At 41.7% G+C, this 19,469-nt stretch overlaps 1 protein-coding gene and 1 pseudogene across 1 annotated transcript in view; both read right to left on the bottom strand.

Annotated features, from left to right (window-relative positions):
• Nucleotides 1–3,194, bottom strand: part of LOC145489111 (uncharacterized) — a 32,443-nt gene extending 29,249 nt beyond the window's left edge. The window contains exon 1 of the mRNA XM_081468018.1: nt 1,314–3,194. The gene's annotated coding sequence lies outside the window, so the exon portion shown is untranslated. The remainder of the gene's footprint in view (nt 1–1,313) is intronic.
• Nucleotides 3,195–8,445: 5,251 nt separating this feature from the next.
• Nucleotides 8,446–18,536, bottom strand: LOC145490136 (ATP-binding cassette sub-family C member 4-like; annotated as a pseudogene).
• Nucleotides 18,537–19,469: the final 933 nt, after the last annotated feature.

Below are 19,469 nucleotides of genomic sequence, written 5' to 3'. Positions count from 1 at the left end.
TTAAATTACGCAAAATCCACACGATAAAACACTGCCTTCAATGATGAATTGAAGACAAACAATCTGCTTGGAACAACCCTATGAATATTAATTAATTCTGACAATCTTTATAAGAAGAAGCCTATATCCCTTTCGAAACGTGGTAGCGTGATCTGAAACAAAACAAGCGTCTCGCGGAAAGATAAAACCTTTCAAAATCGAAAGTCCGAAGTCAGTGATGTTTGAAATAAGCGAGAGAAAAGGTAGGCGGTAAAACAAATCGCTTCGGCGAGTTGCAAATTTATTCACTCTTACATGCCCAGTCGAGCGTGGACTTCGAAAACACGCGTTGAAAATGTGCCACTTACGGAGTCAAATGAGAAGCCGAGCGGTGTTTGTTTCGGCGAAACTTACAACCTTGAGCAGACGAACACGCACAAACGTCTGCATCAACAATCTGTACTTTTGTACGACTTCCCGATCCAAACGTATTTTATTCTTTTGAAGCTAATACAAGTAAATTTGTTCTCGCAAGACAAGCCAGGAAATACAATACGATGTGCAAATAAGCTGATGGGCGCACATGAATTTATAGTCGGTGACATGTTGCAGGGATACAATAACGCCGTTAGCGTTTTGCTAAATTTCAGTGATTCAGTTGCAGTTTGTAATTTTTAGGTCGGAATAGTATAATCCTCGGCTTTGGTCTTCCCAGTTTTGACGATTCCCTTCATATTTAATGTAATCGTTCGTTTTCGATTTTAGCAATGCATGCGCGCCCGGATTATGTCTCTGAATCGACATAAAACGCTGTGTTAAATTGTCGTTATTTTGCTCCACCTTCACAAATAACTCTCGCTCCTGAATCAATGAGAACTACTAGCTACCTTGAATAACAGGCGAAACGACCGAGAGACAACTTATTGTTAAATCTAGGGTTCAATATGATGGAATTCGCAAGGACGTTTCGTCACGTTTCCATTTCAGTTAACTCAAAAATGGGCGATTAAATCTGCGTATGAAAAGATGTCCTTAAAGGCTCTAATAACAGTGGTAATCATTCCATTGAATCACTAGAAATCTTCAAATAATGAAGATGCTAAAGTTGCGTGTTTGTTTGCCAGTTCGACGCGCTGAGGTTCGGTGGCGAATGACTTAGTCGTCACGTTGTCTTCAACTCGCATCTCGGGTGACACACCAGCCAACCAGCCATCTTTGCAAACTCCTCAGCAGAGTTTCAGAAATTATGAGTGAGGCATCGCGCGGAGCACTTTACGTACATACACATTACTCTAACCGAAAAATAAAGAAGACAACTACAGAGCAATATTTACCTGTACGGAGCTTGTTCCGCGAAAGCGGGCCAACTTATAGTGGACAAAAAACACTCCGTCTTATTTTGCTTTCGCAGTAGGAAATCAGCCCAGTACGCGTGCGCACACAATAATCGACGATATTGAAGAAAGATTCATACGATCGCGTCGCGTCTGACGCAGATTTACATTACAAAACAAACGACAAAAGCGACAGATCTCAGCTGATTACCTCCCAGTCAATAAGTCTGGAAAAATTCCATGCTTAAATCTAATGCTGAGACCACTTTCCACAAGGGAAAGCAAAAATTCCGCTCTGCTGTGATGTTTGGCACAAAGCTTCAGAAGCAGACAAATAATTATCTAACCGCGACAAGGAAATTCGATACAACAATACCCAGGCTAGTTTTCATTTGGGAATTTAAGCGGAAATGCCTAGTCAAATCCGTCGTAGTTGCTGGAGGGCGTAACACTGTGTTGTCGATTCCAAAAGATTATTTTTTAACATATTCGGCTTCTTTCGAGCACTGTTTTTCATTTCGCAGATTGAATTATCGCTGAACTTTGTTTGGAACATAGCCATTGGAAGACCTGGTTTAACTCTGTGAGATATTGTGAAAGAACCCTAATTAAACGTGGATCAATTTAAAATCAGTATGTTAACCTTTGAGAAGTTGGAGAAGACAGTTCAAGACAGCTTTTATGGTCCAATTTTTCGATCGAATGAGTTCGAAAGCGACAACAAAAACACTGCTTCGAAATGAATTCTGTAACTATGTTTTCCCTAACTTTTCCAATTATTTTTCTCTTTCACATGTCATCACGGGCGAGATGGGTCGAAAATGCTAAGCAACCTTAGTTTATCATTGGAATTATATACCGCGACCGGAAGTATACGCGCGATATTTCACACTAGCGTTTCTCGGATCTGCTTGTCTAATTTTCGTGCTGAAGTGTAACTCTAAACACGGTTGTACTCAGTATTTGCTCGCGATTTCTTCCAACTGACGTTTTCGTGATCATTCGCTGCAAGTATTTTAATAGAAATAATCCATTTTAAACGTTTATTTTTTTTCCGAGTGTTAATTCCGTGTTGACGGTAAAAAAATTAAGCCGAGAAAAGAATTACTAGCATAATTTATTTTTCAACTAGAGAAGTTTTTAAGCCTCGCGATAGGGCAGCGGCGAAAACACTGGCGAGTACCTGGTCGGTCTCCGCCAGTCACAATTCGCTAAAAACTCTCCTCGTAAATTATTAAACATAAAAGACAACATGTCTACATCTAAAAGTACCTGAAATCCACATGAATAGATGAACACAAGCCATAGCTTGTGGCCATGGTAAGTGCGCTGGAGTTCCGGCTAACGTTTCTAAATACACGAAACAGAATGTCTTTTTTTAAAAAAACGGACAACACTCTACTACAACGTTCTTTTCTCCACGAATACGTAGTCAAAACAAACACCTATTTATTCGCTTTTGTTAGTTGTTCAACACACACCAAATTCTTGCGTCGCGCCATTTTATCCTAAGATCTCTCAACCCGTATTCTTAAGAAAGGTCAGTTTCTCAGCCAATCAGAATGCAGCTTAGCGCACGTGAGGAACATCTGTCAAGTGTCATTCTTCGGTTTGTTCTTCTAGACCGCACGCAAAATGAGGTTAGAACTGCAGTAAAAATACACCTAAAAAAGACGAGCTTAAATAAAAACTTCCAACCTGAAACAAAATTAACGACATAAATGTGGACAAAAACGTAAATTACACGGAAAAATGCTCCCATGAATATATTACCAAATAAACTTTCATAATTTGCTTCGTTTGTTTACATTTTCCTTCGATGTAGATCGCGAGCAGTGTTGCTTTTTCTTCGGCCATCAAAATAGACCCTTCCGCTTCGATTTCTAAACTGCGTAAATGATATTACGAAGTACGGTTAAATTTGATGTACAACGAGATGAGGAATTGAATCACAAAAAAGTAAACCTAATTGGCGAACAAGCTTTCCAAAAGTGCTCAATATTACGAAGTGCTTTTTTGGTCACGAGCGCGGTGAATTTTTTAAAAGATGTGTTCCACGTAAAATTTTATTTTAATATTGCAGTTTCGACGTTCTTCCTTTTCAAACTGATATTATAACTCATAACAGAGCAAGTTTCCGCTTTCGATAAAAGAACGTTGTTTATGTGATTCGTTGACCACCGTGACACAAAAATAAGAAAATTTCAGCGAATTTATTGGTCACTTAGCTGTTAAAAACATCGGCTCATCAGCAATTTTAGCAAACTTTACATTCAACAGAAAAACCTAAATTTTCTTTGTCTTTCTTAGCTTAGCAGCGTTAAGATCGAAAACGGTCAAAAGTGGCATCATATTTTCATTTTCTTCACAGTGAAATATTTACAAATTTCAAATAATTTCTATTTTCAAAATGCAATGCCCGTGGAAACTCATTCATTTTAGTAACTGTCAGGAGAGCTCATTTGCATCAAGATCACACATGTTTTTATAGCGAACCAACTAAACACTTCCTGAATCGGTAAAAATTCGTGAAATATCGTACATCATTCCTTTCAATCGCCTCCTTCACTGACATCAAGTTATTGCAATACGACATCCTCACCCCAGATTGATGCCGTACTCGAGATGTTCCCTCCATGCATATTTTTTAGAATTCTATAGCAAAACGGATAAACAGTTCCCTAGCATTAACAGTGATAAATGATATATTTTTTAAATGTTTACGCACAGCGTGGGCGGAGCCAAGCTGTTGGCTGTCAATAAATGTCACAAGAGTTGTGAAATCGACCATCAATCGTACAGCGCTAGGTAAGGGGGTGTCGACACTTTGACATGTCGACGGTCCCTAAGACCAAAGAAATGAAAATGACCGAGAAGAGACCTCTAATTTTTTATATATATATATATATAACGTTCAGCTTCCCACAGATGAAGAAGTGGTTTTCAAAGTAGTACATGTAACAAATTTCCCGCCGGAATCAGTCAAACCGGACAAAGTCTACATTTCCCCCAAACAGAACAAAACAAAAACAACAAAACAGTTAGGCTGTGTTACAGCCGCCCTCCCGGGCTCCCGGCCGGGTGGCTTTGTTGTTTTATTTTGTTCAGAACAACTGTACAGCAACAGACTCCTGTTTCTTAGCTGGCGCCGCACATTTATTAGACATTTGTTTTTGAGTCATGTCGATCTGTCTTCGACCTCTCTTGTTTAATATTACATTTTATCCTGGTAGCGTTATCGGCCAATAAGGTACAATTATATTATTCTATGGCTTATTAGGGACCGTTCATTTTTTATAAGGTAGGGGGGGCTGGTGGGATTTGGGGGGGGGCCATGCGAAAAAAAATGGCTTCCGAGGGGGGGCCATCCCAAAAAAATAAGGGGAAAAGGGGGGGTCACGTGAAATATTTTAGTAGAACTTTAAAATGGCATAATGTTTGAATATCAAAAAAATTGCTATAGAATAAACATAGAAGGCAGGATACAAATTTATTACAAATTTTCCTTCTGCTTTAAAAAAACGTTTGGCGACAAAAAGCATTTGTAGCTACTGAAAAGAAGTATTTAACACTGTTATTTTCGAATGCAACTTTCACTGGCACTCATCTTCATCTCCGCTGTCGTCGAGTTCTTCGTCGCCGCTTGCGCTGCTATGGGAGTCTCTTTCACCAATGCTGCAAGAAGCAGCAATGCTTTCCGTCAGAGTGTACTCTTCAGGGTATATGAAGGTGTAAACATAATCTCTGACTTCCCGCTCAAGGTTGGTGGTGATTCTGCTTCTTGCAGCATTGGTGAAGTAATTCCCTTCCAAGAGCTGTGCGATGTATGGCCCATCTCTTCTAAATATCGACGTGGCAACATCCTCAACTTTAAGACACTCTTCCGGGACGGCCGTTCTAGGAGGGTAAACAAGAAGATCATTTCCTAGCGGGTTTCCAACACAGATTCCATAAACTCGTTGGACGTTGTTTTCAGTCCGCTTCCTCTTTTCTTCATTTGACTTTCTGCGGTTTTCTTTTTTCCTTCTCCTTTTGTTGACGTGCTGTTTGAGTATGCCCTTGAATATGCTGTTATGATTGCTCTTCTTATTTTCTAGTGCTTCCATGTCCTACGTGACCTTCCTCAACTTAGCTTCTGTACATTTGATCTGTTTTACATTAAAACTGTGGGCAAATTCTTCGCCCTGCTTTAAAGCAAGCCCATTGGACTGAAAGAGTGTGGAATCGCGTTCCTTTACATCTTTCAATATGACATTCAACTTTTCCACCATTGCTCTGTGCTCTTTGATGGAGAAGTTCAGTTTTCTTCCATCACTGGGCTTCAACTGGTACCCTTACATGGAAAACTCACTCGCCCTTTCTGAACAGCCATCCGCACCTAGAAAAACTGCTTCTTTTGCTTGTAAGATGTCAAACTGCCTGGATCGTTCAGCTGTAAACCTTTTCTTACACGACTCGTCGCTTTCGCCATTATTGCGCATTTTGGAATGAGCCTCTTTCATGATGTTCATGTAGTAATGCGCTCTTTCCCCGATTGGATTAACAATATAAAGAAGAAAGAGCATGGAAGTGGCAGGCTGGTTTTATCTGATCCAGAGAGCGTTGCTCTATTTGCAGATAAGTTTATTGTCAAATCGAAGTTTGTGGTGGATTATCTTCAGCATCTTGAAGTGCTGGAATTTAAAAGGAAAAAGAGAGCAGAAGAAAAGGCAAAGTTAAGTAGGGAGGAGGATTATCCTTGGACTGAGTTGTGCGAAGATCTAACCAAGCTTAAAAAGCTACATGTTCCAGAACTAAACAAGTGCTCAAACCACCACGGGCTGAAGCAGCATTTGAAAAGCAGCAAGAGTGAGAAAGTGAAGGCAATTGTAAGACATTCATGCTTGCAGCAGAAGAGTCCTCTCAGAGCTGGCCAACCAACACTGAGAAATGCCAGGACATTGACACAAAATGACAACAGGGCAAGTGCTGACAGCAGTGAAACGGATGAAAGTGACAATGATGAGTATGACAGTGATGCCATTGACTCTGGGGGAGAAGATGACTCAAGTGACGTCATTCTTGCATTCATCAATTCAGATGAGGAAGATGCCAATGAGAAGCCAAATGCCACACGCTCAGGGCGAGCCATAACTAGGAGATCCGAAATTGACTTCTCTTTCTTTTGATTTGTTTTTTAAACAACAGCTCTCTTTCGTATAAGATTGTAAATATTGTCTTCATAGTGAGCACAATAACGTGAAGTAGGGGGATAATAGAGAAATATTAAAAAAGTTGAAATCTAAATATTGTTTGTTCAATTTTTTTTTGGGGGGGGTCATCCCAAAAAATGACCGCTATAAGGGGGGGCCATGTGAAAAAATTGGCAAGCTGAGGGGGGGTCATGCGATTTTTAAATGGTGCTTCTCAAATCCCACCGGCCCCCCCTCCCTCATAAAAAATGAACGGTCCCTTATATGGCTAGATTTTGCGGTGAAAAATTGCATTCCACATTGATATTCAAGAAATTTCTTATGCCATAGGTGTCATAGGTTGCTGTAAGGATAAATCCCTTGCATATGGTTGATGTGCCCGCAGTACGAGCGGCAGTCAAAACTGAGCTGTCCATCCGAAACGACTCGATAAGAATATGAAAATTCTCAGGTTGATCTGGCCTCTCCTAATAGGCGAATCTTCGCTGACGTCATTGTTTACATTTTTCCTCATTAACATACGACTTCGCGCATAGAAGGCATCATGCTAGACACGATTTTACCAGAAAAACTTAAAGAGCTTGTGAAACTTAGTAAGTGGTGAAATTTTTGGCTCTTTGGGTGTAATTTTCGAGGTGAAATTGGCTTTCAAAAACATCAAAATTTCTGTGTGGAAAAAGCGCTGAGCTCATACATTCTTTGTAAACTTTTGAGCTTTTAAACCCTCGTCGCACAAAAAGTATTCAATACGTCGAGCTCAAATTCCTTGGGACAGTTAATCGTGCTGTGCCCTTTCAATATTCACTATTAATCTCTTTGTAGCTCCATCAGAAACTGTACCTCTTATGGTAATGAGGCGGCAAATATTGTAAACAAAGATTCTCCTATACCAGGGATGGCGGAGCGTATTTTGAATTGGGGAGGGGGGGGGGGGGGACTTACAAGCGAGCGCCAGAGGCCCTAACTTGTAGGGAGTCTGGAGATGTTTGTAAAATTATTTTTTTTATGTATTTTTTGCTTGAAATTGGGGGCGAGGGGAAGGGGGACCGCCTTCGCCGTCCCTGAATACTTAAGTCGAGAACTATGGGTTTAATTTACGAGACACAACATATTTTGTTCAAAAAAGCACAACCATTTTCCTACCTAGCAATACTCGACGACTCAGCGACGAGCGAGTTGCCGGAAACCGGGACCCAGTTTTGGCGCCAAATTAGAGGTCGGCACACACGAGCGGACTAGTCCCAGTAACTAGTCCCCTGAAGAGTTTACACGAAGGGACTGGTCGCAAGGACTTGTCCCACGTACAGTTCACACGAAGCGTTTTGAGAAACAAGTCGCAGGGACTTGTCCCAAGAATTCAAACTGGTTTGAATTCGTGGGACTAGTCGCAGGGACCAAAGTTGGTCCCTGTGACTAGATTTTGAAGCAAAAATGGCCAGTTCACACGATGGGACTTGTCCCCGCGACTTGTTGCAGGGACTAGTCGTCTGTACCGACCTTAAAACCTTGGAGAACAAAATAATTTCTATTTTCTACCTTCTACCATCTGCTACCGTTGTCGGCATTATAAATCCTCCTCGCGAACATTCAATGCCGTCTTCAGTGAGAAAAGTTGCCCGACTGATTTACATGTAGACATTAATTGACTTAAGTCTTCGTCATAACAGTAGAGTTTTTCCCGCCTGCTGAGTCCTGGTTGGTCAATTCAAATTTCAGGTGCGCCAGCCGTTTGCAAAGAGCTGTCAGACTTGAAATTTAACGAACTCCAAATGTGATGACTTAACTCTGTCTGGGAAGAGTGTGGTACGACCTTCTATGACATGCGGATGTCATTTGTAAAGAAAGTTGATGTTTTCAGGGAATTGTATCGTGAATGTTTTTTTTTTTTTATCCGAATACTGTTGAATCCGCAATGTTTAGTAATTTTCAATTTTGGTGTAGTCAACTAGGAAATACTGTTCGCAGTCCGTCATTGGAAATTTTCGGAGATTAAACTGAAATTTTTGGTTGAGTAGAAATCGCCCTTGTTTTTTTCTCGTTCGCGTGTACGTGATAACTTCATAGTCAAGTGTTGTGTTGGTTTACGTTTCAATCTGCACTTGGTTTTACGACACTCAAATGAAAAGCGCTCGGCTAAGCCGCTCTGACATGGAGGGGTAAATTACAGACCGGTCTTTAAATCACGCTTGTTGTTCCGAAGGTCCCCCGGAGGCCACCGAAGATTCCGAAGGTGAGCCGAACCCTTCTAAAGAGTTTCGTTCGCTTTTAAAAGGCAGACAAATATTTCTGATAGTCTTTTAGAAATTTGAAGAAGTCATAGATTGATATCACGTTTGTGTTTTCATATTTCACACGACATAGTGCCGGAACTTGTAAACTCATTTGTGCTCCGCATGTGTTATTATTACCGTCGTAGCAGTTGTTTTTCTAAACATCTTCTTGTCTGTTTTATCTTTCATCTTTTGTTGAGACTGATTATCATTTTGTCAATAGCAAAGTTAGGTACGATTACTTCATTGTTCGATTTCTGAAGCTCGAGTAAGTCCACTCAGTTCACTTCCCTCGCTTTTCAGGAGCACATTAAAGGTGCCAACCTCAACTACCTTCCCCTCCCTGAAAACAAAGATCTTGTCACAGTCTCTGATGGTGTTCAAACGATGAGCTATAGTGATAACTGTTGAGTTCCTCAGTTTCTCTCGCACCGTGTTCCAGATTGTTTGTTCCGTGTCTGGATCCACGTGCGCAGTAGGCTCATCCAAGATGATGATCTTGTTTTGCTGTAACAGCACGCGAGCCAAACAGATTAATTGCCGTTCTCCTACGCTGACATTTGTACCGCGTTCCAACAACTCGTAGTCCAGTTGTCCTTCAAGATTTTCCACCATCTGCTTCAGTCGCACTTCGTCTAATGCCCGCCACAAATCTGCATCCTGAAACTGTTCCATAAGGTCAAGATTTCTCCTCAGTGATCCACTAAAAAGAACAGGACTTTGGCCAAGAACAGATACACATCGTCTCGCCTCTTGGAGGTTGATCTCCTTTAATCGAACACCGTCAATGATTACATCACCAACAGCGTCAGGCATGCATAACAGAGCTGCTACAAAAGATGATTTCCCAGCACCCGTGCGCCCTGCAACACCAATCTTTTCTCCTCCTTTGATTTCGAGATTTATATTCTTCAGTACTTGAGGTCCCCCCGGATAGTATGTCAGTGATACGTCTTGGAATGCGATTCTTCCTTTGCTTGGCCAGTGTTTTGGGGGAAGTCGTTTAAGCTTATATCCGGGCTCGGAATCAAGCTTGGTGTACGTTATAACCCGTTCAACGGATGTCATTAAATTCTCTACATTCGAAGACATTCTGACGGTGTACTGGATGTAATCCACTGTCTCAATGACGTAAACCAAAGCAAGGCCGGCAAAAGCTGGGTGAAAAATTAAAAAGAAACTAATAATTAATCAGAGGGAACCATTATAATCTAGGGAAAATAAAGAGACAAACCTTTACCTGAAGAAAAGAAGAAACAAAGAAAGTTTTCTATTTAATGCCCGAGTCAACTATCACGCGATAGAAATCTCGAGTTCATAATCTAATTGTTAAATAGTGTAAATTTACTAGTCGGTCAAAAATTTATCTAAATCTCTTCAAAACCACGCCAAATTGTGCATTGAAAATCTGTGCCACGAAATGCCATCGCAAGGAATGTGATTGAGTCATATTCGTCTTTAACCAATCAAATTAGCGATTAAAACGGATTTTACCAGAGTTTCACTCAAGTGAGAGAAGAGATCACCCTGCAGCAAATTCTTACCAGCATTCTGAGAAAAAATGATGGCCATCAGAGACACGGCACAAATGAAAAGCTCACTGAGAAAATCCAACGAACGCCGAGCCATCGAGCACTTGCCACCACCATAATAAATGACTTGCTGTGAATGTCTTGATGTCTAGAAGAAATCAAAATCGTTATTTAAGTCGCTGCTCTCTTCCTCCGCTTCCAAAACTTGGAAATTAAGCTAGGAAACAAAACTGTATAACTGAATGATCAAATCTTTGGAAAGAACATTCCAAGACAAAAGTCTAGGAAAACATTCTTATTTTTTGCCAGGATCGAGATTCATCCCCGTGAAAGAAAATGTGGAAACAAGAAAACAAAAACAAAACAAAACAACAAAGACATGCGAGAATCTTTTGCCTTCAAATTTTGACTTCAAATTTACATAGCGCTGACCAATAACAGCGTTCCAATGACTTTTTAGCCAGATTGAACCCTTGCTACAAATGCCGGAAAAAAGAAAGCGTGCAGTTTGATCAAAATTTAATCAAATTTAATTTTTTTTACGTCAGCTCAGCTAGCTGTAGTACACAGATTACAATAAAGATAGATCATCACATTAAAAACTAAGTATAAAAATAACAATGACTTTATAGTGAGTTAGGATTATCGAAATAGTAAGCCAATCTAGTGGATGATCATAATAGAATACTATTATACAGTTACCCCGCGGAAGTACTCCCCAAAGTATTTGGTGGGGGTGTGCGGCCCAAACTTTGAAACCTGTACCCTATTTCAGACCAAAAGTCTGCGAGTTTTCCATATCCTACTTCAGACCTAAGCGAAAAACAAATACCCCATTTCAGACCTCTAAAATTAGTACACTGCTCTTATATCAGTGACCACAGCTAACCAAAAATGGTTTCCATTTGCGTAAACATTTGAGAAGGGTTACAAATGTGCCAATGCTGATGTGGAGAAAAAGTTCCTTGAAAACAGAAGACCCAACGCCAAGCTAGAGTGAAAAACATACCCAACATACCATATTTCACACCAAAGTGATCAAAATCGATACCCTTTTCAGACCAAAACCGCTTAAAAACCATACCCTTTGGAGCTGCACACATCCTTACCCTTTGGAGCCTATATAGCACCCTTTGGAGACGATGTAAAGGAGTTCCCCGGCCGGAACAGTTACACAGAGTTTTGCTGTTTACAAAAACTGTATTTTGTTTTGGCCAACATTTTGTTGCAGGAAAGCCTTAAAAAAATGAAACAAAACTAGCAGTTACTGAAGACTTGCAAGTGATGAAAACAGCGTTAGTTTAAACATCTCTTTTATCAGGAACACATTAGTAATGCTGAAATATACATGCACAGATACCATCACTGAATAGTGACACCACATTCAAGATACTCTTTTACCTGTAAAGTTGACTGATAAAATCGTTCTGTCTTCCTCTTGTTCGAATGGTATCCAATCCATTCAGGGTTTCGGAAATGTGAGAGAAGACGGGACTCCGGCATATGGACTGTAACCTCTTCAGCTCGCGAGAGCTCTTTAAGTATTGTCTTACGATGTAAACGCCCAACAGAGTCAATGGTACAATAATTAATATCACCCAGAAATTCGCTACGGCGGGAACAAGAACTGCTGCCGACACAAACAGAACATGTTGCAGTGAAGTTAGAAACACCTTCGGTAACAGTTCATCCATGCAGCCCACGTCTTTGGAGAAACGATTCAAAATTCTTCCAACAGGATTTGTGTCGAAGAACAGAAGTGGTGCTTGGACTATTGCCACAACCATTTTGTCGTGGAGACGTTCTGAACATCTTAAAGAGGCCAGGAGAAAGGCATAAGCTTTGATGAAAGTGAGTAAGAAAGCCGCGCCTACAAGAGAGCCATAGACGCCAAGGTCCGTGGAGTGATCTTGATCTGCCTGTTGTTTCTTGGTTACATATGCGAGCCACACAGCAGGAGAGACCACGATTGCTATAATCAGACGGGATATACAATCAACATAACGCCTCGTGTTTTCATCAGTCTGTCAGTCAGTCAGTCCCGTCGGTCACTACACACGGTAAGTGTCAAACGAGCCAGAATCTTTTGAACTCACTGACTGACTGACTGACTTCCTGCCTGGCTGCATGTTTGCCTTACTGCTTGGTCGCTGCCTGACTGCCCAATCGTTCCCTGACTGCCTGACTGCCTAACTGCTTGCCCGACTGCCCGACCGCTCTACTACCTGACTGCCTGACAGCCTACCAGACTGCCGGACTGCCGGACTGCCTGACTACCTGACTGACTGACTGCCCGACTGCCCGACTGCCCGACTGCCCGACTGCCCGACTGCCTGCTTGACTGCCTGACTGCCTGACTGCCTGACTGCCTGACTGCCTGACTGCCTGACTGCCTGACTGCCTGACTGCCTGACTGCCTGACTGCCTGACTGCCTGACCGCCCGACTACCTGACAGCCTGACTACCTGACTGACTGCCTGACAGTCCGACTGCCTGATGCCTGTCCGACTGCCTGACTGAATAACAGTCCGACTGCCTGACTGCCTGACTACCTGACTGAGTGACTGTCTGACTGCCCGACTGCCTAACAGACTGATTCACAGACTGATTGACTGACTAACTACCTAACTATCTGACTGACTGACTGCTTGCCAGACTGCCTGACCGAGTGCCCTGTCCTGCAAAGGGCAAGGGCAGGCGGGATTCAGGACCATACAGGAGGTGAAGGGGAATATTAACATTCCTATTCACCTTTCCTTTCCGCGGTGGCTCCCACCCCTGCTCTCTGTCTATTAAAAACTATAACAAATGTTGATTTGTTTTCTTAATTCTCCTACCCGCCCTCTGTTGTCCAGCCTCCCGTGGAACTCTCAACCCTTACGCCCCTGTCCCCACCCCATCATTTTCGTTGTGCAGACGATGGCTTACCTTGCGTAATGAAGCAAAAACAAATTCCTGCGCAGATCACCAACAAAGATACCCCGCTTCTGAAGTAGTCCCAGTATAGTTTAGCTGACACCACTCCAGTTGTGCGGTCCTCTCGAGGTATTGTGAGACCCCTGGCTCGGTTGTCGAATGCCACTTCTGTATCAACACTTACTGGTGATTGTTCATCTTGACAGTCTGCTACCAAGCTTTCTTCTAGTTTACATTCTGTTGTTGGAATTTTCTTCAGAAGGGGGTCAATAGTTTCGTTTAAAATACCTTTCTGTTGTAGGTCGGTAAAAATTCCCTTTTCAAGGACACGGCCTTTGTATAACACGATCACTTCATCAGCTTTTCTCATGTGTTCCTCTTGGTGTGAAGTTAACACTCGGGTTTTATCACTTAATACACCATTGATGCAACTCTCAAAAATTTGTCGGCCAACTTTGAAATCCACAGCACTCAGAGGGTCGTCCAACAAGTAAACATCTGCATCGGCGTACACTGCGCGTGCTAAACTTACTCTTGCCCGCTGGCCTCCACTTAGAACTGCACCGCATTCACCAACAACCGTCTGGTCATACTCAGGGAATTGTTGGATGTCTTCCACGAGAGAGCAGGCTTCGAGGATTCGATTATACCAGTCTTTATCATATGGTTGACCAAACAAAATGTTTTCTCTTATTGTTCCAGAGAACACCCAGGCTATCTGAGGTACATAGACAAGAGTCCCTTGGTAGGTGACTGTTCCACTGATGTCTAAGACCTCACCAGCGATCGCGGAGAGTAGAGTCGATTTTCCACTGCCCACTGGTCCAGTAATAATTGCCAAACTTCTTGGTCTTGCAAACAGTTCTATGTCTTGCAGAATGTAATCATCTCTGTTAATCTGTTTGCATGAAAGATTTGCCACTTTTAGAATCGGCGTTGGTGTCGTGAAAATAGAATCCTTTTCAAAAGCGTCCTCGTTAGAATCTTTCCATTCTTCTCCTTGCGTATTTACATCTTCACTGACCTCTCCTCGTGATTCTGCCACCTTCTCACCAATACCCTTTGTACAAAGTTCACCTAAATCTAAAGTCAGATCGTCCAAGAGAAGGAAATTCTCTATCCGGTTGAACGAAGTATAAGCTTCGGCTATTTGCAACAATCCACCAGATACGAAGTAACAAATGCAGAGTTGGAGAGCATTGTTGAAAGACAGTAGCATAAAAACATTAACAGGTGTAACAGACTGTCTAGTTAGTACAAGAGTGATGACAGACACTAGAGTCGCCATAGCTCCGGAAGTAAACTCCAAAGCAGGTAGAGCTGCTAGGAGCATGCTTTTTGTGCGTAGAACACTGATCTCTTCTCTGAAACAGCAAAATTAATGTCTAAACTTTAGCTTCATTCTCATCATGATCACACTTTTTTTTTAGCAGCAATTCAATTTTAGCGGCTTCTTGATCGCACTTTAATTTACTTACTTACGAAATCTAAAAAGCTGAGAAATCTTAGGCAAAAATCACCAAAATCTTTAAAAGTGAATCAAACTGCTAAGTTAAGAAGTGGATAAAATAAATAAAGAAGTTTTAAGAAGTACAAAACAAGCTAAAAAAGTACCGTTAAGGTACACAAGAAACAAAAAAGGAATCATTCAACAAAATCAGAAAATGAAAACATTAGGCGCTAACAAGGAAAAAATTCATTATTTTTTGTTGGCTGAGGTTTGAAAACGTGAGATTGTTTTCCAGCTGAGAACCTAGGAATTGTCCTTACGGTGAATATTGAAGTCGCTTACTCGTCGGGTATTCTTGCATTGACTGTGGTTAACTTAGAGCGGTATTCATTTCAGTGTCGAAAAGTAAGTTTTGCATCAACTTCACTGCACCATTTGTTTAAATAGAGCGGTTTCCAATAGAGTGTCGTAAAACCAGAACCAAAGTAATCAGTCGGACTAATCACAAAGGACACAGACAATACAGTGAACCAATCAAAACTCCAAGTGATTACATGTAGCTGGCGCAAAGTGCAGATTTTGGGTTTACCCCTGATTGGATGAAAAATTGGCGCGAGTTCTTTAAGCCAATTGTGTAGCGTAGTAAGTGCAAAACCAATTATTTTTCGACACTCAAATAAAAACCACTCTACCTCGCGCCACGTTTTCATCCAATCAGAAGCAAAACTAAAACCCGTTGTATCACATCTCACTCGCACTTGTTTTCCCTCGCTTTGCGTCAGCTACGTGTTATTACTTCGTGTTCTTCGAGTTTTGATTGGTTCACGGTATTGTCTGTGTTCTTTGCGAATGGATAGAGTGATTACTTTGGTTTTGGTTTCACTACACCTCATTGAAAACAGTACTAGTCCGTGCGTCTTAAGTTTATTTGTAAACCAGTCAGAGACTATCAACGATTATGGGCAGGATAAATCAATCAATACTTCCATTTACCTCCGTGCTGCTTTTATCTTTCTGCGGTACTCATCCTCCCACGCGTTCGTTTTGATAGCACGGATGCCAGACAGGATCTCGTTCATCAGGGAGATTCGGCGATCGGACACGGTGGCAGTGCGCAGGCGCAATAGGCCCGCAGCAAAAGATAGGAGACCAAAGTATGGGACGAGAAAGATCAGAAAAGCCACGCCCATAAGCGTTTGCCAGCCAATCAAGTACCAGAGTAAAGCTGTCACAACTGTCACGTCAATTGTTGATATGACTAGGCGGAAAGGCCACTTGGCTTCTTCCACTCTTTGTACGTCATTGGACACCATGTCGACGACGCGTCCTGTGGTATACGTCATCAATGTTTGCTTGCTGAGGAGAAGGATCTGGGGCGAAGCAACGTTCAAGTCTTTATCAAATCACATGGAACCCATGTTCTAAAATAGGTTGGCTTAACAGTTGTACTTGAGCTAAATGGTTAACAAAAATTATACCTTTTATTTTTTTAGGGTTGACGGGGGTTGTGGGTGATTTGGCACAGGCACGATTTCTTTTAACCCTTTCATGTACTAGGAATTTTTTTTTCTCGGGACGCCTGTATGCATGTAATTTTTTCTCCGTATGACATGCTAGCTTTAGGCTCACTGAACGTGCTTGAATTTTTTTCTTTGGCAGTGGCCAGGTGCATGAATTTTTTGGTACAATTATGCCTCCAGGATATATTTTTAGAATATCCTGCAGGCATAATTTTACCATCCCTTACTGACGTTCAGCCAGACGATATGTCTCAGCATCTCTATTATGGAAAAGGGAATTGTTTCCTGAGACAGCAATATACCCCTTGCACTAAGAGTGCCAACGTTCAAAATTGAAAGATTGAGGAAGAATTATGGAATAACAAACAGAACCTTATGTTCTGTTCTTGGACAGCTTCTGTTTGAATGGTCACATAGTCTAGGGTTTCATTCAGACTAAAAAACAATTAACCACCTTGTACAGAATAATAGCTAGAAACCTTAAATCCGACGACGAACGTGGGGGGAGTGCCGCAAAGGTCGCTGTCGTAAGGTGCGAAAAGTACACACTGGAGATGCAGTGTCCATATGGAAAGGTCGTTCAACCTCAGATCGCAACCCAATCTCGTTCCTAAGACCCTGGGAACGAGGTTGATCGCAACCATGGTATGTGCGCTAGCGGGGATCACAGTGTGATTATACTGCTTCTCTCCACTACCCTGCCAGTAAATACAGCCGATTATCGCTCGGGGAGGGGGGGGGGACTCCCATATAAAAAGGAGGGGGATGCTCGTCGGTAATTTTGAAAAGAACCCCTAATAAGAGGTACCAATTCTAAAACAAAACTATTATCTCCCGTCATGGTTTTTCGGCTCAATATCCTAAAAAGTACCGCCAAAGCGCCCCCTGTGGTCCTTTTGAGGCTGAACGTGAACACCCTAAGATGTACTAAAACCATTTTTTAACCCCCAGGGGCGGGGGAGAACACTTTCAGGAGTCTTCTGCCCCGCCCCTGTAACCCCCAAAAGGTACGCCAGGAATCCCCGTCATTTTCATATATGAATACCCTCGGTATCGCTTCCGGTCAGCGTCGCTTTCGCCACAAAAAGTGCTTTCTCTTGCAAACGCCTGACCAATCAAGAGGGATTAGAGGCGGTTAGTATTCACAGATTACTCCTTCACCCAGGATCACAAATGGAACTGTTAGGGGCCTGGGGCCCGTTTCTCGAAAGCCCCGGAAACCTTTCGGGGCCGTAAAGCCATTTTTAGTTCATCGGTATCTAAAAACGGAGACGTGTATACGCTTGAAAATTCTTGTATGAAGAGAACCTCTGTTCGTATTAAGAATACGTGAATAAAACAGCTTTGTAATCATAAGGTTTGAGATTTTGCTATGGCTTTCCGGGTGCGAAAACTTTTCGGGACCTTCGAGAAACCGGCCCCTGGTGTTAAAATAAACCATTTTCGATATCTTAAAATTCTATCTTGGCTCTGAGGCTCGGGGGAATAAAACAAAAGAAATCACATCGAGGTTGAGTGATGAATAATTAATTTCTTTTGTTTTATCCCCCCAAGCCTCGGAGCCATGTTAGAATTTTAATGAAAAGTCTCACGCGAGTAGGAAAACTTGTTATTGTGATATGCCCCGGCAATGTGGACCCGTTGAGTGGCTTGAGAACGATTTTACCTTTTATATGGGATAAACACTAGCCCATGAAAGTACACTACTGCTCAACAGCTTTCATTTGAGTGTTCACACACCAGAGCCCTAAAACAGAGCTAAGAATTGATTCACAGAATGTGGGGGACAACTAAAGACGTACATACCTTTCGATAGATTACGCCTTTAATTGCGCTAGTGAGTCTGACACCCAGCACTTCAGTTCTGAAGCAGAAGTGCTGCACACAGAGGCTTTTAATCAAAGCATTGACACCCATAGCTACTGCGCAGGCGTAAAGAAGAAGATCATTCCTCGATTCTGTGGTTGCCATCAGAGAAGAAATCAAATAGCCGAGAAATAGCGGTTGGAAGATCCGACAGCACGACTCTAAAATTCCTGTGAACATGATGATTAAGACATCTTTAACTGAAATCAACTTTAAAACGCTTTTCCAGAATTTCGGCCTCTTTCCATTTTGTTCGCCTTTCGCTTTTTCTTCCTTCCATCTAGTCTGCAGCTTTTCGGTCAATGAAGATGCTGAGTTTTCTTGGGTAAGCGGCAAAAAGTCACTTTGCTCTAAAGCTCGTTTACTGCCTGTCTTGATAACATGGTTCATCCACCGAAAGAAAAGGAAGGATAAAATGCCGACGTGATTTGCTTCACCTTCCTCGGTGGAGATCTTTTGGTAGTCATTCCTTTGCATAGCGTCGAATCTGTAACTGGACAAAAAATGGTTCGTTGATTGGTAAATTGAACGTTTTCCACACAAATCTTTTAACAACTTTATGCATATTTTTTCTCTACCTTTTTTTGTCTTTAGTCTGGTATTATTTATTACAGTGTGTCATTTTCCTCAGGTTCTACGTAACCTTTTCACATATTGTTTGCAATAGACCAATTTCGATATATTAAAATTCAGCCTAAGACAATAGACCTCAGCACGAGGAATAACTACAGAGTTTGTGGGGTTTATTCCCCGGAGCCTCGTGCTGAGGTCTGTTGTTTTAGGCTGAATCTTAATATATCGAAATTGTGCTATAAGCTACGTTTTACTAGTATTGCAATTTTCTATCACCTTTTGTATAGAGTCTTTGTCACGTGATAACATCCTCAAACTGATGATGGATACGGGGTATCCGAAGCATGTCTTCAAAATTTTAAGAGTGTGCGTATTTTCTTCAAATGTGTAGTCTCGTTCATATTCCTGAGAAATTTTGGCAACAAATCTATTCATTCTTTAGCTTTTAAGGTGGCTCAAAACAGTTTCCAGCACTTTCGGATTCTGATGGGTCATTATAACCACTCTTTATCAGTTGATGCTACAATCATGTTATCAAAAATCTGCCCAAGCATTGGTGAATGCATTATTACCATTTTCGTGACACAATAGGTTACAGTAGCAACAGTATGGCCTGCTAAAACACCCTTAATTTAGTGGCTATAATAGGCCACGTTCGATATACTCAATATTCTGACATGGATCCGAGGCTTTCAGGTTAAACTTCCATATTTGGTGTTGCTTCCTTTGTATCCAAGTCTCTTTTAGGAATTGAGTGAGGGACCAAAGAAAATTGAAAAATTTGCAATTTAGACCCGAAAGCCTCGGAGCCATGTTAGAATATTGATATATCGAGCG

This window comes from Orbicella franksi, chromosome 6, assembly GCF_964199315.1.
Source record: "Orbicella franksi chromosome 6, jaOrbFran1.1, whole genome shotgun sequence".
NCBI lineage: Eukaryota > Metazoa > Cnidaria > Anthozoa > Scleractinia > Merulinidae > Orbicella > Orbicella franksi.
Note: the sequence above shows the minus strand (reverse complement) of the source record. Positions and strands in the feature narration are given on the sequence as shown.